The following is a 17,824-nucleotide window of genomic DNA, read 5'->3' on the forward strand; positions in this document are numbered from 1 at the left end:
TATCAACATCTGCATACAACTCAATAGAGCTTAGTTTTCTCCTTAATGTTATGTCAGTTATTTTCATGGTTTGGTTAAAATTTATTTTCCTAGAGAAAAACATTCAATAAAAAAATGTAGCTCTTAACAAATGTTTTGAATAAATAAAATAGAAGGGTGTTTAATTTGATTGCATCTTGCAATTCTATAACAGGAATGAGTATACCATCAAATTCAATCTTCCATTTGTTAATTTAAGATATATAATGCAGGGTCTACTTCTCTGCCATATTTTCAACTTTGGGATTCCCATGATCTCTACTTATATCTATTGTGAAAAACAGGAGTCCACTACAATGATAATAACTATTTCACAGAGTTGCTAAAATAATAAATGAGATATAATGTGTAGACTGCCAAGCTCCTCTGTCTATGGAATTCTCCAGGCAAGAATACTAGAGTGGGTAGCCATTCCCTTCTCCAGGGGATCTTCACAACTCAGTGATCAAACCCAGGTCTCCTGCATTGTAGGCAGATTCTTTGCCATCTGAGCCACCAGGGAAGACCACAAAAGTAATCATTGGCCTAAAACATGCTGTTTCACTAGAACATGGGTTCTTGGAGATAAAGACCTTAGTATATTTCTCTTTAAGTCACTGGTACATAGCTTAGTGCCTGCACGTTTTTCTGACTACATTTGACAGAAATGTAATTCAAATGTGCATAAGCAAAAATGAGAATCTGTTGCTTTACTCTATCAAAGAAAGCATTATAAAACTGAGAACTCTGAGCACAAACCAAAGGGTGGTTGGCAAGGGGCAGGCTGAGCTGTGGGAAGGGCACCCTATTCTCCCCTAAGAGAGTAGGGCATGAAGCATTGAGGCAGGGGGAAATGACCAGCTGCCCTTCACCGCCAGCTAGAACAAGCACGTGGCCACTCTCCCACAAGGCTGCCCACGATCACTCATCCATAGAAATATCAGCCGCCGGCATCCAGGGCCTGCAGGCCACCTACCACCAGGTCCTTGATGAAGTGGGAGTTCCTCCTGCCTGAGAACTTGAGGCCATTGTGCAACCACCCAGCCGGTCCCACAGTTTTTTTCTGGGCTGCAATTATGAAATGAGGATAGATGCGCGCTGAACCAGCTGGCATGGCCAGACCTACAGAAAAACTCAGCACAGCTGAAGCTACTGTTCTGGCTACAGGGTTTATTTGGTCAAGATACTCACTTGTAATTATTCCAAAAAACTGGAGTCTGCTTGCTGTTAATTTCTTTGCCGGGATAGCAGGAGCCTCTGAGCTCTCTAATATTTGAAGATATAACCAAGAACTAAGAGCTAAAGCAAACAAATAAGAGTTCCTGATCACCCTAACAATCTTGATGTGAACATAGCCACTGAGACCTAGTCTGATTTATTATTTGGTTGTTGATAAGGAGATACTAACTGTGCTAATGTTTATCAGGCATAAACTCTAACTGTAATCAGGAGGTAGTATTGATACTTGATTCAACAGGAAAATGGAGCAAACTTTTAATAAGACAAACAAAAAACAAAACTGTGGGAAGAGTAGTTGATTCAAAGGAATAGTTGGAAGATTTCCTCAAATCTACCAGGAGCTATATCTTTCATTTCTTTCCTCTTTGCAAGCTGATTACATTCATCTTCCAAGTCTTACATCCTGCAGCTTTCAACCTTTCTTTAACCAGGCCCAACAATCTTGGATTTTCTTTGTCAATCTTAGATCAGGTGACAATCTCTGTATCAATCAAATACGTTAGTTTTTAAACTTCAGTTGAGTTTTATAATTGGCCCGCTCATAAGTCATTTCACTATGATCAGGGGGTCATACAAACACACAGTAAGATTCCAAGGTAGTCACAAGGAAGAGGCAATATAAGTTATAGGATGAGAAGAAGCTGCAGAGGTGGTTTCCTCAGCAGACAGTGCCACAAATTTCTAATAATCTTGACATTTGATAAAAAAATATTGCTTACCAAGTGTCTGTTATTTCATATTATAGCCCCCAAATATACTCTAAATGTCATAGCTGTGTCAAGGCCCATTAAGGCCTCAGCCATGGTTGCACAATCAGATAAGACATTATCACAATTACCACATAACTAGTTCTATCCACCACAGGAACTACTGCACTGGCTTCTAATTTCTTTGTCTTGGCTTTGACTCCAAGCAAGCCATGGGAAAAGATCAGGCATTTAGCACTCTTCTCTAATATGCTGGCAGGGAAATGCTGACCAGCTTATACCATCAGAATTTCAGTAACCTATCAAGTAAAAAATAAGTTCTATAAATTATGACCCATTATTGGCATTACTGCCATGCAGGTAAGGACTATAAATTGTGGTCAGATTCTGCTATTTCAACAACAAACTGTTCACCTGCCACTTACTCAAGAAGCACTTATTAAACCTCTGTTAATCTCTCTGGGAAGGAGCCCCACACATTTTCTGTGGTCACTGGCTCTGTCTTTCAGAAATATTTGTTAAAGAAGCACTTACTGAGCACCTGCCAAGCTCTGAAGAACAAAAGCTACACATAAATAAATAATTTGAATGCCAAGTGATAAGTTTAATGATGGATATGCAAAGGCTTGGGGTGAGTCAAGTAAGAACACTGAATCATCCTGGAAGACAGCACTGACTTCTTTGAGATGGCACTTGAATCGTCTTAAGCAGTTAGTAGGAGTTAACCCGGCAAAAAGGAAGGAGGGGATTCTAGGAAAGTACGAATAAAGGGAAGCATCATGGTATGAGCAAGAAACTCACACTTTGGTGTTCCTGAAGTGTAGACAAAAGGAAGTGAGTGACAAGAAACGAGGCTGCAGAAGATAATAGGGATCATGTGGTGAAGAGCCTCAGATACCAGATTAAAAGAGCTTAAATTTAACCTTAGAGGGAGAGATTTCCCAGGTGGCCCAGTGGTTAAGAATCCACTTTGCAATTCAGGGGACTTGGGTTCAAACCCTGGCTGGGGAACTAAGTAAAAGTTGCTCAGTTGTGTCCTACACTTTGTGACCCCCCTGGACTATACAGTCCATGGAATTCTCTAGACCTGAATACTGGAGTGGGTAGCCTTTCTCTTCTCGAGGGATCTTCCCAACCCAGGGATTGAACTCAGGTCTCCTGCATCGCAGGCGTATTCTTTACCAGCTGAGCCACAAGAGAAGCCCAAGAATACTAGACTGGGTATCCTATCCCTTCTCCAGTGGATCTTCCTGACATAGTAATTGAACCAGAATCTCCTGCATTGCAAGTGGATTCTTTACCAGCTGAGCTAACAAGGAAGCCCTAGAGAACTAAGATATCCCATATTCCATGGGGCAACCAAGCCTGGCCTATGGGACTGGCCTATGCACCCCAGTGCGAAAGATCTTGCATGCCACAACTAAGACAGAATATAGCCAAATAAATAAGTAAATTATTTTTAAAAAACATCTTTAAAGCCATTGGAGCATCTCAGTTGTGGGGGGGGGGGCGGAAATAGAGCAGTCATCATTCACTTTTGTGAGGATCAGTCTGGTTGATGTGTGGAGGATGAATGTGGCAGTTCCTAATGACGACTGACACCCAGTGTGGTTTGTTTCACTGCAACTGTTGAGAGTAGCACCTGCAAGGGGTTATAGTCTGGGATATAACCCAGCAGCCCACATACTTAAATGTAATCCCAAATTGTATTCGTTAAATAATCCCAAAGAGAATCTAATTTCTTGGCCATAATTTCTCATTCTCTTTGTTCTCAGTATCTCTACCCCCCACCCCCTCAGTTGCTCTCGTATTTTCTCTTTATGTCCTAATATTCTCTCTGCACTAAAGCTTGGGAAAGTATGAAAAACATTTAGCTGTCATTTAAAACTCTTAAATCCCACTAGATAAATGTTATAATGGCCCCCTACTCAGGAGCAGAGAATATACTTGACTCTCTAACATCCTCCCGGATCACATCTTAAGTGAGTATTGGAGAATATCCCTTCCTTGGGGTCTAGCTTCCTACCCATCAAAAGATGGGGAACTGAGGTTCTTTTTAAGTCTTGAAAGTCACACACTTTTGAAGTTCTGACTCATGGTTTTTTTGGTGGTAAAATTTAAAACTTAGTGGGATATATAGACACATCTTAACTAGTCTGTGCTGCTCAGACTAGTGATCTGATTCATAGCTTTGCCCTGATTCTTCATTTGTATGTTCACCCAGGCATCAGTGAAGGCTGGGACCTACCAGTTTATTAGTCCTACCCTGGCCTAATCTTTGCACCTGCTGGCTGCATGCAGATTTCCCAAGAAGCTCTGGATGATGAGCTAACATGAAGTGGCATTCCTAGGGTGGGAATAAGACATACTTCTAAGAAGCAGTGGCAACCCTGCGTAGGTGCAGCGATGCACATCCATGCTGACCACCAGGGCAAAGCTGTAGGAGGCAGACCCTCTTGGCAGGAAGCAGTCGTAGATGGAGTAGATAACTGGTGAGCCAAAATTTCATGAAACATATAAAATAAAGATGCACGACAACAGCATGCACAAGCTCAGAGCAGTCATGACACAAAAGGCAGCGTGCCTGCGTGCATTGCATGTCAGCTGAGGAACTGTAGGGTCGGTGGCTTAGCAGAAAGACAGGCAGGAAGCTGGGGCTGGCAAAGCAAAAAGCAGGCCCAGGTTGTAGACCTGGGCTGCACAGCAGGTCTGCAACCTGATAAGGAGCCGGGGCTGGACGCTCATATGAGTAAAGACTCGTGACAAAGCTGTGAATCAGACCACTAATCTGAGCAGCACAGTAACAGCTGGTCAGGGGAGATGGTAGGGTAGGAACCCATTAGGAAGGGCAGAAACAAGTAGCCTTGAGCGCTGCAGAGAAAGGCCAGAAGAGTGGCTGGCTGTTGCACCGGAAGGAAGGGGGCAGGGCAAGACGAACGACGTTGAGGTGCGGAACACCGAAAGGAAACCCCAGAGTTGCGGGTAATCCACAGCCACCACCGGGACACTTCCTGTTTGCTTCTTTCTGGAACAGGAATTCATTCCCTGCTCAGTCTGGGAGCTATTGGTGGGAGAAGGCAAGAGGGTGAGTCTGCCTGGAGGAGGGAGTTTCCACAGAGAGATAAGAGAAGATCCTGACCATTTCACTGTAAGGAGAGCCGATAATTACACAATGGACTCTTTGAAGCTCACACACCACACAGAAAGATACGTGATGTCTTTACAGGTGCACGTCAGCTTCATGACCCACTTTCAATGGAACAGACGCTTATCCAGGGTGGTTGCGGTTGGCCCTGAACCAGTCAAGGTATCTTGTTTCAGCCTTGCATGTGATCCATGCTACACCCTGAAACACTAACTGCCTCAGCACAGCAGAGCAGACTGGAAGCATGATTCACCCCAAGACCAATAGCGGTGCAGCAGACAATCCCTGGAGACTTGCACAGTGAAGTAATCTCCTTTCTGAGAGCCCAGGCTGTAGTTTGTTAGTTGGTGTAGTTGCTTAGCTGGGCAGTGATAGCAGTGTTGTTTGGGGTTTCTTCCTTCCTTCTTTTCTTTTCTGAGCATGAAGATCATTTGTCCACCTGAGAAGCTTTGGGAAGAAACATCTCAAAGAGTAGAAGACAGAAGTATGGGGCCAGGATTAAGGCCTAGGCTTTATGAGAAGATGGCTAGGACTGGCTCAGTTGTTCAGAGGTCATTAGGTTCCTTAGTGAGAGCGAAGAGGGGCACTCTATCTTTTGCTTACGGAGGAGCCTAAAGAGGGGAAGACTAGGAACTATGAAGACTTGAGGGGAGGGGCTGGGGCCAAGGACCCTTCTCTCCTAGTTTCCTACCACAGTCTCCTGGGGACCTCACCTGTTACCATGGTTTTATTTTTTTATTTTTTATTTTAAATTGCAGTATAGTTGATGAACAATTCCGTGTTAGTTTCAGGTGTACAGCAAAGTGATTCAGTTATACATATACATGTTTCTATTCTTTTTCAAATTCTTTTCCCATTTAGGTTATTACAGGGTATTGAGCAGAGTTCCCTGTGCTATACAGTAGGCCATTGTTGTTACCTGTTTTAAATATAGCAGGGTAGACATGTCAAACTCAAACTCCTAATCTATATTTCCTCCTTGCCCTCTGCTGTGCTCTTTCTCCCCGGTAACCAAAAAATTCATCCTCTAAGTCAGTGAGTCTGTTTTGGTTTTTTAAATAAGTTCATTTATATAATTTTTTTAGATTCCACCTATAAGCAATATCATACAATATTTTTCTTTCTCTGTCTGACTTACTTCACTTAGTATGACACTCTCCAGGTCCATCCATGTTGCTGCAAATGGCATTATTTCGTTCTTTTTAATGGCTGAATAATATCCCATTGTATATATTTAACACATCTTCTTTATCCACTTATCTGTTGGTGAACATTTAGGTTCGTTCGATGACTTGGTTTTTGTAAACAGCACTGCAGTAAATATTGGGGTGCATGTATCCTTTCGAACCATGTTTTTCTCCATATATATGACTAGGAGTGGGATTGCTGTATCATATGATAGCTCTATTTTTAGTTTCTTAAGGAACCCGCATACTGTTCTCCATAATGGCTATACCAAGTTAAATTCCTACCAACAGTGTAACAGGGTCCCTTTTCTCCATGCTGTCTCCAGTATTTACTATTGTTTATAGAATTCTTGATGATGGCCATTGTGACTGGTGTGAGGTGATATCTCATTGTGGCTCTGATTTCCATTTCTCTAATAATTAGCGATGCTGACATCTTTTCATGTGTCTCTTGGCCATCTATATTTCTTCTTTTGAGACATGTCTTTTTAGGTCTTCTGCCCAGTTTTTTATTGGGCTGTTTGTTGGGGGGTTTTTTGTATTGAACCACATGTGTGCTAAGTCGCTTCAGTTGTGTTGGACTTTTTGCATCCCCAAGGACTGTAGCCCACAAGGCTCCTCTGTCTGTGGGATTTTTCAGGCAAGAATACTGGAGTGGGTTGCCATTTCCTTCTCCAGGGGATCTTCCTAACCCAGGGACTGAACCCGTGTCTCCTGTGTCCCTGCATTGCAGGTGGGTTCTTTATCTGCTGAGCCATTCAGCTGTTTGTAAATTTGGGAGACTAACCCCTTTTTGGTCTCAACATTTGCAAATATTTTCTCCCATTCTGTGGGTTGCCTTTTTGTTTTGTTTGTGGTTTATTTGTTTTGTTCATTTTTATTTGTTAATTTTTGTTTTTATTTCCATTACTGTATGAGATGGATCAAAAAAGATTTTGCTGTGATTTATGTCAAAGGGTCTTCTCTCTCTTTTTTCCTCTAAGAGTTTTATAGTATCTAGTCTTATATTTTTCTTTAATCCATTTTGAGTTTATTCTTGTGTAAGGTGTTAAAGAATGTTCTAATTTCATTTTTTACAGGTAGCTGTCCAGTTTTCCCAGCACCATTTATTGATGAGACTATCTTTTCTCCATCATATATTCTTGCCTCCTTTTTTGTAGATTAACTGACCATAAGTGCATAGGTTTAGGGCTTTCTGTCCTGTCCCGTTGATCTATATGTCTATTCTTATACTAGTACCATACTGTTTTGATGACTGTAGGTTTGCAGTATAGTGTAAAGTCAGGGAGCCTGATTCCTCTAGCTCCATTTTACCCCCCTCAAGATTGCTTTGGCATTTGGGATCTTCTATGTCTCCATACAGATTTTAAGATTTCTTTTTGTTCTAATTCTGTGAAAAATGCCATTGGTAATTTGATAGGGATTGCATCAAATCTGTAGATTGTCTTGGGTAGTATACTCATTTTGACAATATTGATTCTTCCAATCCAAGAACATGGTATATCTTTCCATCTGTTTATGCCATCTTTGCTTTCTTTCACCAGCATCTCGTAGTTTTTTGGAGTACAGATCTCTTGCTTCCTCAGGTAGGTTATTCCTAGGTATTTTATTATTTTTGATGGAATGGTAAAGGAGAACATTTCTTTAATTTCTCTGTCTGATCTTTTGTTATTAGTGTATAGAAATGAAATATATTTCTATGTATCCCACAGCTTTAAATGCCATCTGTATGTTGATAACCCCCATATCCCTTCCTCCAGATCAAACTTTCCCTTCCAGGTTCCAGGTGTGTCTTCTGGCTTCCCACTGGACTTCCCCTTTTGTCTGTCTCACACACAGCTGAAACTTAATTCCAAAACCTGAATGCATTTCTGCTCTTTCTCGCAAGTGCATTCTGCCCTCAGATTTCCCCATGATGGTGTCATTAACTAAGACTCTTAATCGAGAAATCTAAGTCATACTTGCTTCCCCTTTTGCTCACTTCTCAGATGGAATCCAACAGGAAGTCATGTTGATTCAACCACCAAGAGGATGGAGAAACCCTGCTTTCTCTTCTGTGTCCTATGACCTATTCTTCATGCACTTTGAAACAAGGATGACTTGGAATTTCAATCATTTCATGTTATTCTCCCATTTTAGTGACTTTATTTCATATAGAATTACATGCAAGGTCTCTACAGCCTTCCCTCCTGCCGCTAACCATATCTCACTTCTTGTCTGGTATTCTTCTGCTCCTTGCTCGCTATCCATCAGCAACTCTGATTTTCTTTCTGTTTCTTCAACATACCTCCTCCAGGGAGTTTGCATATGCTGTTCTTTCTGGCTGTAACATTCTCCCTTCCTTCAACTGCTTACATGATTACTGTTTTCTCTTTTTCTTTTTTTTCCTAATTCACATCACCTCCTCAGAAAGGCCTTCCCTGAATGGTCACTCTCCCCTATTATTCTGTCTCTGCCTCCTGCACTTTTCAAAGAACATTTCACAATTTGTGATAATGGTTTTTTTTTAAAATCAATTTTTATAGAAATATAGTTGCTTTACAGGCTTCTCTGGCAGCTCAGATAGTAAAGAATCTGCCTGTGATGCAGGAAATCTGGGTTCGATCCCTGGGTCAGGAAGATCCCCTGGAAAAGGAAATGGCTACCTGCCCTAGCATTTCTGCCTGGGAAATCCTATGGTTGGAGGAGCCTGGCAGGATATAATCCATGACGTTGCAAAGAGTCAGACACAACCAAGTGACTAACACTTATAGTTGCTTTACAATATTGTGTTTGTTTCTACTGTACAGCGAAGTGCACAGTTCATGTACTGTTGAAGCCTGGCTTGGAGAATTTTGAGCATTATTTTGCTAACGTGTCAGATGAATGAAATTGTGCAGTAGTTTGAACATTCTTTGGCATTGCCTTTCTTTGGGATTGGAATGAAAACTGACCTTTTCTGGTCCTGTGGCCACTGCTCAGTTTTCCACATTTGTTGGCACATTGAGTGCAGCACTTTCACAGCACCATCTTTTAGGATTTGAAATAGCTCAACTGGAATTTCATCACCTCCACTAGCTTTGTTCGTAGTGATGCTTCCTAAGGCCCACTTGACTTCGCATTCCAGGATGTCTGGCTCTAGATGAGTGATCACACCATCGTGGTTATCTGGGTCATGATCTTTTTTGTATAGTTCTCTCTTGCCATCTCTTCTTATCTTCTGCTTCTGTAAGGTCCATCCCATTTCTGTCCTTTATTGAGCCCATCTTTGCATGAAATGTTCCCTTGGTATCTCTAATTTTCTTGAAGAGATCTCTAGTCTTTCCCATTCTATTGTTTTCCTCTATTTCTTTGCATTGATCACTGAGGAAGGCTTTCTTATCTCTCCTGCTGTTCTTTGGAACTCTGTATTCAAATGGGTATATCTTTCCTTTTCTTCTTTGCCTTTAGCTTTCTCTTCTGTTCCAGATGTTTTGGTCATTGTATCATTGTTATCAAATAGAGTCACTGAAGCCCTATAAGAATGGACTGCTAATCAGCTAACTCGATTGTAATATGGTGAGATGGGAAAAATTATTATATAACAAATGTACCCTTTCTTATGGATACAGTCCCGGGAACCCTGTAAAGAAAAAGCAGTACTTCCCTGGGAGGATATAGGTGCTTTGAAGCCTTCTGAGGAAAGAAGAGTCAAAAGAGATCTATTTGCAATTGAGGTGAGGCAAAGGGAGAAGGGAAGGAAAGGATAAGAAGGGAAATGAACTTGAGCAAAAGTCATGTTTTCTGGAATACGATGAACTAAGCAAGGTGACTCAGTGACCTCATATACCTTCAGGAAATTTTACAAAATCACAAAAGCTCGAGGTAATGGCATTTCTTATGAAAACCAGTGAAGTAGCCAAATTCTGCATCATGGTTTTTGTGGGAAATAAAATTGAGATAATGGGTTCTGATGCTGGGGCCTGAGTCAGAGGAGATCTGGAGGCCTTAAGTGGGTGAGAGTCCCCAGAAACCCTGGGGACTTCCCCACCCTCTGAAAATGAGAGGCTTTGAAAAAAATTTCCCCCGGAGCACAGGGATAGAGAGGCCTTTAGATAAAATCAGCATGACGGCAACTTTCATGGTCACAGGCTCCTAATCTAATATTCTAGGGGTATTAACCCATGACTTATTTACATAAATACTACCTCCATTTATAAGAAATACAAGTAATGCTTGAGGCAGTATAACACAATGTTTATGAGCACAGGCTCTGGAGTCAAATGCCTCCATCTAATTCTTGATTTCACTTTTTGCCAACTGTGTGATCTTGGGTACTCTCTGTGCCTCGGTTTCTTCATTTGAAAAGTGGAGGAAATAAAAATATATAGCTGTGAGCAAGGAAAAAAAGTGTAGTAGCTCAGTCATGTCCGACTCTTTTCAACCCCACAGACTGTAGCCTACCAGGCTTCTCTGTCCATGGGATTTTCCAGGCAATAGTACTGGAGTGGATTGCCATTTCCTTCTCCAGGGGATCTTCCCAACCCAGGGCTCGAACCTGGGTCTCCCACCTTGTAGACAGACGCTTTACCGTCTGAGCCATAGTCTTAGTCTTAGCTGTGAGCAAAGGGTTTAATAAAACCTATTATCCCTCTGTGAGACTTAAACATTAGTTGACTATCCAACCGATGAAAGTAGAAATGTCAATTGTGTTATTAGACATTGTTCTTCATGTTAACAATGAACACTGAATGGTAAATTGCATCCAGACTGGGATGAAGTAGAAAAAAATCTATGAATGTCTGATGGGCATTTATGGGCATGCCAAACTCTGGGCTTCCCTGAGTATGGTGATCCTTCAAATTAGGCTTGTACTTTTCAGGATCCTTGTAGTTCTGTCTATAAAAATCCTATAGGAGATATGATCCAGGAATCATGCTGCTTGGTATTTACCAAAATGAGCTGAATGCTTAGGCCCACCCCAAAACCTATACATCTTATTCATAACTGCCAAAACTTGGAAACAACCAAACACTTCAGTAGGTGAATGGGTAAACACACTGTGGTACATCCATGCTGTGGAATGTTACTCAGCAGTAAAAAGAAAGAGCTATTAAACCAGGTAAAGACATTGAGGGATTTCAAAGCGTATTGCTAAATGAAAGAAGACTGAAAAGGCTACATATTATCTGATTGCAACTACATGACACTATGGAAAAGGCAAAATGGAGAGAATGAAAACATCGGTGGAAGAAGGAACGATGAAGTGGAATACATGGGGGTTTTAAGATAAACTACTCTCGTATGAGGTTACCATGATGGATGTATGACAGTGTGCATTTGTCAAAACCAATGAATGTGCTCCCAGAGTGAACCCTGATAATATACTAGGACTTTAGTTAATAACAATGTGTCTTCATTTATTCATCAAGTGTAACGAATGGACCACACGAATGTAAGATGTTAACAGTAAGGGAAACTATGTGCGTAGGGGGTTCCTTGGTGGTTCTGCTGGTATAGTCTGCCTGCAATGCAGGAGACCCAGGTTTAGGAGGAAATGGCAACCCACTCCAGTGTTCTTGCTTGGGAAATCCCATGGACAGATGAGCCTGGCAGGCTACAGTCCAAGGGGTCGCAAGAGTCGCACACGACTTAGGGACTAAACCTACCTACCTACCTATGTGTATATAGGACTGAATATATGGGAACTCTGTACTTTCCTCTCAATTTTTCTGAAACTTTAAACTGCTCCAAAATATGTCTATTAATTAAAAGGAGGGAAAGCCATGCCAGAAGTATTGGCTCTGGTGGAGAATGAGGCTTCCAAGACAAGCAGATCTTGCACTGAACCCACGTGGGACTCTTTCCTGCCCCCAGGTTGTTGGACTATTTCAAGAACTGCCCTGGAAGAGAAGTGTCTGAAGCGCCCAGCTGGTGAGCTTTGGTTCCTCTCGTATACACTGGTGGGCCATTGTCACTTGGTGAGTTGGAGAGTTTGGTTGAGGTAAGAAGATCATCTCTTGGGGAGCTCTGCACTATCTCATAGAATTGCTGTGAGAATTAAATGAGCTAACATCAGCAGAACATTCAGAACAAGGCTTGAGACAGGTAAATGCTATATGATTGTCAGTTATAAATGTTGCAAGGAATGAGTGGCTCCAGTTTAACATTGTAATCATTACACCCCCCAAATTATGAGTGATATGCCATCTGCAATGTCAGATCAATACACAGTGTATGTATATTGATGAATCCATAGATATATATGCATATAATTATATCCACAGTGGCTCAGTGGTAAAGAATCCACCTGCAATGCAGGACATGCATGAGACGTGGGTTCAGTCCCTGGGTTGGGCAGATCCCATGGAGAAGGGAATGGCAACCCACTCCAGTATTCTTGCCTGGAGAATGCCATGGACAGGGGAGCCTGGCAGGTTATGGTCCATGGCGTTACAAAAGAGTCAGACCTGACTTAGCGACTAAACAACTAAAAAACAAGAAGACATATGACTAAATCAGTCCAAACAGAGCCAGTCCTGAGATCTTTGTTGGGATTACTGAGAGATAAACTCTTTCTCCTCTTGAAAAGAGATGGAAGTATGCCTGGGCATGGAGTCAGCCTGAGAATGAAGTCAGACCCAAGGGAGAAAGAAAGAGGCCAGCTTTTGACAGGAAAGGTCAAACTACTGAATTCATTCATGTTTGAAGTTTTCTACCCTGAAACCATTCAGTTTTCTAAGTGAAGAGCTTATATTTTTGCTTTCTTGTTCCTGCAGCTGAAGGCAGACAAATGAATAGTGCTTTCTTTCTCTATAAATCCCACCCTCTTGGGCGTTAATATAAAAACCTGGAGTCCCCAAAGTGATGCACTAGCAGGGCTCCCTAGAACCTTGTGATCTCTATAACTTTCCACTACAGTGTTACGGGAAGAGTTCAGATGAGTCACAGGGTAGAGGCATGGATTGAATTCCTGGTCCTGGGGCCAGACCCTCCACAACTCCACACCTGGCGCTTAAGCATATTTGACAGCACATCGCGTCTTGTCTCTTCCCTCTCCCTCCTGACTCGTGTTTCTGTCTGAGTGCTCTGCCAGCAATCTGATGCAACTTCTTGAACTCTTAAAACTGCAGAGGAATTTGAGGGCCATTCAGGCACGCAGTTCTTAAGTAGAGCAGAGCAGGTGGAATTTCTGGCACCCTACCAGACTTACTTTGAACTACCAGACTGGTTTGAAACTGGGAAAGAAGTACGTCAAGGCTCTGTATTGTCACTCTACTTATTTAACTTATATGCAGAACACATCATGCAAAATGCCGGGCTGGATGAAGCACAGGCTGGAATCAAGATCGCCAGGAGAATTATTAACAACCTCAGATATGCAGATGATACCACCCTAATGACAGAAAGCAAAGAGGAACTAAAGAGCCTCTTGATGAAAGTGAAAGAAGATAGTGAAAAAACTGGCTTGAAACTCAACATTCAAAAAACAAAGATGATGGCATCCATCACTTCATGGCAAACAGGTGGGGAAACAATGGAAACAGTTGGAGACTTTATTTTGGGGGGCTCCAAAATCTCTGAAGATAGTGACTGTAGCCATGAAATTAAAAGATGCTTGCCCCTTGGAAGAAAAGCTATGACAAACCTAGACTTGAATGCCACTTGTGCTTCATCCAGCCTGGCATTTCTCGTGATGTGCTCTGCGTATAAGTAAAATAAGCAGGGTGACAATATACAGCCTTGACGTACTCCTTTCCCAGTTTCGAACCAGTCTGGTAGTTCAAAATAAGTCTGGTAGGGTCCAGAAATTATATATGAGGCAGTGATCAAGCCCATCCCCAAGAAAAAGAAATGTGAAAAGGCAAAATGATTGTCTGAGGAGGCCTTACAGATAGCTGAGAAAAGAAGAGAAGCTAAAGGCAAAGGAGAAAAGGAAAGATAACCCATTTGAATACAGAGTTCCAAAGAACAGCAGGAGAGATAAGAAAGCCTTCCTCAGTGATCAATGCAAAGAAATAGAGGAAAACAATAGAATGGGAAAGACTAGAGATCTCTTCAAGAAAATTAAAGATACCAAGGGAACATTTCATGCAAAGATGGGCTCAGTAAAGGACAGAAATGGGATGGACCTTAAAGAAGCAGAAGATAAGAAGAGATGGCAAGAGAGGAGAACTTTACAAAAAAGACCTTCATGACCCAGATAACCACGATGGTGTGATCACTCATCTAGAGCCAGACATCCTGGAATGCGAAGTCAAGTGGGCCTTAGGAAGCATCACTACGAACAAAGCTAGTGGAGGTGATGGAATTCCAGTTGAGCTATTTCAAATCCTAAAAGATGGTGCTGTGAAAGTGCTACACTCATATGTCAGCAAATTTGGAAAACTGAGCAGTGGCCACAGGACCAGAAAAGGTCAGTTTTCATTCCAATCCCAAAGAAAGGCAATGCCAAAGAATGTTCAAACTACTGCACATTTTCATTCATCTCACATGCTAGCAAAGTAATGCTCAAAATTCTCCAAGCCAGGCTTCAACAGTACATGAACTGTGAAGTTCCAGATGTTCAAGCTGGTTTTCGAAAAGGCAGAGGAATCAGAGATCAAATTGCCAACATCTGCTGGATCATGGAAAAAGCAAGAGAGTTCCAGAAAAACATCTACTTCTGCTTTATTGACTACACCAAAACCTTTGACTGTGTGGATCACAATAAACTGTGGAAAATTCTTAAAGAGATAGGAATACCAGACCACCTGACGTGCCTCCTGAGAAATCTGCATGCAGGTCATGAAGCAACAGTTAGAACTGGACATGGAACAACAGACTGGTTCCAAATTGGGAAAGAGTACATCAAGGCTGTATATTGTCACCCTGTTTATTTAACTTCTATGCAGAGTACATCATGCGAAATGCTGGGTTGGACGAAACACAAGCTGGAATCAAGATTGCTGGAGAAATATCAGTAATCTCATATATGCAGATGATACCACCCTTAGGGCAGAAAGTGAAGAGGAACTAAAAAGCCTCTTGATGAAAATGAAAGAGGAAAGTGAAAAAGTTGGCTTAAAACTTAATATTCAGAAAACTCAGATCATGGCATCTGGTCCAATCACTTCATGGCAAATAGATAGGGAAACAATGGAAACAGTGGGAGACTTTATTTTTTGGGTTCCAAAATCACTGCAGATGGTGACTGCAGCCATGAAATTAAAAGACATTTGCTCCTTGGAAGAAAGGCTATGACCAACCTAGACAGCATATTAAAAAGCAGAGATTTTACTTTGCCAACAAAGGTCCATCTAGTCAAAGCTATGATTTTTCCAGTAGTCACATATAGATGTGAGAGTTGGACTATAAAGAAAACTGAGCACTGAAGAATTGATGCTTTTGAACTGTGGTGTTGGAGAAGACTCTTGAGAGTCCCTTGGACTGCAAGCAGATCCAACTAGTTCATCCTAAAGGAAATCAGTCCTGAATATTCATTAGAAGGACTGATGCCGAAGCTGAAACTCCCTTACTTTGGCCACCTGATGTGAAGAACTGACTCATTGGAAAAGACCCTGATACTAGGAAAGATTGAAGGTGGGAGGAGAAGGGGACGAGAGAGGATGAGATGGTTGGATGACATCACTGACTCATTGGACATGAGTTTAAATAAGCTCCGGGAGTTGGTGATGGACACAGAAGCCTGGTGTGCTGCAGTCCATGGCGTTGCAAAGAACTGGACACAACTGAGTGAAAGAATTGAACTGAATGACCAAAACATCACCAGACATGTGTCTCTAAAGATCTTTGTTTAGTCTGTTATGTTCTTGTTTCTACTTTATTTTCCTTTCAGTATAGCCAACAAAGTAGCAGAGAGAGCAGAAGCAATTTATTGGTCATTTAGCGGGAATTATACTTTTCTTATAAATCTCAAGCTTGCCAACCCAGGAGTCATTACTATCCAGTTGCTCTACTCTGTCATCAAATGTCCATTAGTTTTGACTAGAAGGGGGCTTTATGTACAATGCCTGTCTTTGTTAGTGTTTAGCCAAAGTTGTGGTTGGCAAATTGACAACAGACTTCATCTTTCATTCTTAAACTAATATTTTCAGATTTGCCATGTGATGTAATTTAGGTCAGAGCTATCAGTTTTCTATGAGATATTGTATTCACTGGGTTTTAGTTCAATTCAACTCTAAAATATATTGAGTGCAAACCTGCATCCAGGAACAGAGCATTTTACTCCTCCCTCAGAATGAATGGAGACCAGAAATTGGACGCTTACACCCAAGAAAGGCAGGATTTCATCCAGCACTTCTCGGTGCTGACTGAGGAGGACACTGGGCACCCAGAGACAGGAGATGCCATTACCCGACTCAAGGAGGTCCTGGAGTACAGTGCCATCGGAGGCAAGTACAGTCGGGGTTTGATGGTGGTGGTAACGTTCCAGGAGCTTGTGGAGCCCGGGAAACAAGATCCTGACAGTCTCCAGTGGGCCCTGACTGTGGGCTGGTGTGTGGAACTGCTCCAAGCCTTCTTCCTGGTGTCAGATGACATTATGGACTCATCCCTCACCCGCCGGGGGCAGACCTGCTGGTATCTGAAGCCAGGCATAGGTCTGGATGCCATCAATGATGCTTTCCTTCTGGAATCATCCATCTAGCGCCTGTTGAAGCTGTACTGTCAGGAGCAGCCCTATTACCTGGACCTGATTGAGCTCTTCCTGCAGAGTTCTTATCAAACTGAGATCGGACAGACCTTGGACCTCATCACAGCCCCCCAGGGCAATGTGGATCTTGGCAGATTCACAGAAAAAAGGTATAAGTCTATTGTCAAGTACAAGACAGCTTACTACTCCTTTTACCTTCCTGTAGCTGCTGCCATGTGTATGGCGGGCATTGATGGGGAGGAGAATGCCAATGCCAAGAAGATCCTGCTGGGGATGGGAGGGTTCTTTCAGATTCAGGATGATTACCTTGATCTCTTTGGGGACCCCAGCGTGATGGGTAAGGTCGGCGCAGACATCCAGGACAACAAGTGCAGCTGACTGGTGGTTCAGTGTCTGCAGCGGGCCTCTCCAGAACAGCGCCAAATCCTGCAGGAGAACTATGGGCAGAAGGAGGCTGAGAAGGTGGCCCGAGTGAAGGCGCTCTACGAGGAGATGAATCTGTCGGCTGTGTACATGCAATACGAGGAAGACAATTACAGCCACATTATGGGTCTCATCGAGCAGTATGCTGCACCCCTGCCCCCAGCCATCTTCCTGGGGTTAGCGCAAAAGATCTACGAGCGGAAAAAGTGACCTAGAGTCTGTGAAGGTGGGGAAGGGAGGCTTCTCAATAAATTATTGTCTAACCTGTGGAAAAAAATATATATATTGAGTGCCTACTGTTTACGAGGTACCATGAAAGATAACAGGGGATATACAGACGTGAGCAGGGATTCCCTAGTGGGTCAGAGGTTAAAGCATCTGCCTGCAGTGTGGGAGACCTGGGTTCAATCCCTGGGTTGGGAAGATCCCCTGGGGAAGGAAATGGCAACCCATTCCAGTATTCTTGCCTGGAGAATCCCATGGACAGAGCAGC

The 17,824-nt window shown here is 42.4% G+C and overlaps 2 pseudogenes across 1 annotated transcript; both read left to right on the forward strand.

Moving 5' to 3' along the window:
- LOC102191438 lies at positions 872 to 1,346 on the forward strand (annotated as a pseudogene).
- LOC102169888 lies at positions 16,438 to 17,599 on the forward strand (annotated as a pseudogene). The gene has a single exon (XR_001919148.1). The product of XR_001919148.1 is annotated as a farnesyl pyrophosphate synthase pseudogene (transcript).

The sequence above is a fragment of the Capra hircus genome, chromosome 14 (genome assembly GCF_001704415.2).
Source record: "Capra hircus breed San Clemente chromosome 14, ASM170441v1, whole genome shotgun sequence".
Lineage (NCBI taxonomy): Eukaryota > Metazoa > Chordata > Mammalia > Artiodactyla > Bovidae > Capra > Capra hircus.